We start from the raw sequence: 1,883 nt of genomic DNA on the forward strand, positions 1-1,883 counted from the left end.
ATTTTGCTCTTAACATAATGTTTTTTTATTGTGGGTTGAGAATTATTATGCCCGACGCCTCATATAAAAATAAAAGAACTCTTTTCTCGTTGGAACTTGAAGATAATATACACAGTTAAATTATTATCTTCTTTTCTTTTCTTTTGACCATGTCCGATCCTAATAGGATCATATGGGCCTCCACAGAATAGAGGTTTGTATTGACACATAAAACTAATTATTTATCCCAAATGTCAAACATGTATGAGAGTCGCTTAAAAAATTGAAAAAAATCTTTAAGCCCAGTCGCTGAGAAAATCATCTTGACATCAACATTGCCACTTTCTTCCGTGCGTATAGGCGAGGCCATGTCGGGACAGTGACGTCACGAGACTAGACAAAGTAAATGACGAAGTGCGACATTTTGGGATTACACCTGCACCGTGTGTTTGGTTAAATTTGTTGCATGCGACACCAACTCTGGTACATTTAGTTACATTATGTTCTGTGAATGGAACAAAATAAAATCGACAAATTTTAACGGCCCACGTGCTCGTCGTAGGTCAAAATTGAGTTTTTATTGTATTTTCAAACCATGATCCTGGACACTCCTTAAACGTTGTAGATAATCTATTTATATAATTTTGGAGCCTTATTATCCTTTATAGTTATTTTAAACATGGGTCAATAATTATATTATATTGTGGCTAAGTTAAATAATTGAACGAATTACCAACAGGGTAGTTACATAATCGTGTCTACTTTCCAATTAATTATATCAGTGACGAAACAAAAAATATGTGCTACATAGCACTTAATTAGGTATACCACTTATTTTATTTTATAATTTAGTGTTCAAATAGTTTAATTGTCGCATCGGCTCGTTGGTCTAGGGGTATGATTTTCGCTTAGGGTGCGAGAGGTCCCGGGTTCAAATCCCGGACGAGCCCAACGGTTATTTTTTTATTTCTACGATTTTTTGTCGTGCACATCGACTTCATGAAAATTAATCTGAACTAAGAGTAATAGTACATACTATTTTTCCGACTTTCCGCGTTTTAGGGATTCCCCGAAACAATCTTTTAATAATAATAATAATATTATATGCAATATACATATTATACATACATTGAAAAATAAAATAAAATTGTATAATATTATAATGTATATTTTTGAAGGATTTTCCGATTTCTTTTAATTTGTTAATTGTCAATTATTCATGGTGGAACTGCATTGTATTGTTGTTTGATTATTCTAGACTAGTGATATTCCAACTGTATTACGTGAAACGATTTTTTTTATAAAAAGTAAGATTTTACAATTTTATATTTTATTGTATGTGTAGGGATTCTAAATAAATACAATTTAAAGCGTAGGCATTCGCAAATGTTAGAAGTTTGAGGATTACCAATGGCGTCAAAGAAATATTGTAGGTTAAATGCATCTGTTTTACCAAAGTTTATGAGATAGTTTTAAAATTTCTTTAAAAAATAAGTTTTTAATGATTGCTATCATCTAACACCGAGAGGATTGAATCCTGATTCTGTAAAATACATATATTGTTTTTCAATTTGTGATTGAAGCCAGAGTATCAACCTAATAGGTTGAGCAAGTGGTTAACATCCATTTCTCGTAAAAATCTAAAATCTGGTAATACAAACCTCCACTTTGTGGAACCCATGTGATATTTTTAGGATCGGGCGTGGTCCAAAAAAATATCGAGATTCTCAAAGTTTTCTGAGCCATCGCCTTCTTTGAGAGCGTACATTTAATCAACCACTCCCATTGATACCTACAGTCAGTTAAAAATAATATTTTTTATTTTAATTGCATGTTAATATTTAACTAGATCTTATAGTATCTACATACAGAATGGATCACCATATAAAATTACCATTTAAATG

At 31.7% G+C, this 1,883-nt stretch overlaps 1 non-coding gene across 1 annotated transcript; it reads left to right on the forward strand.

Moving 5' to 3' along the window:
* The first annotated feature begins 857 nt into the window (after positions 1 to 857).
* Positions 858 to 929, forward strand: TRNAP-AGG (transfer RNA proline (anticodon AGG)). Its single transcript has one exon. It is a non-coding gene; the product is annotated as a tRNA-Pro (tRNA).
* Positions 930 to 1,883: the final 954 nt, after the last annotated feature.

Source organism: Rhyacophila brunnea, unplaced genomic scaffold (assembly GCF_057557595.1).
Source record: "Rhyacophila brunnea isolate RB1 unplaced genomic scaffold, BYU_Rbru_1.0 scaffold_16, whole genome shotgun sequence".
NCBI classification, from domain to species: Eukaryota; Metazoa; Arthropoda; class Insecta; order Trichoptera; family Rhyacophilidae; genus Rhyacophila; species Rhyacophila brunnea.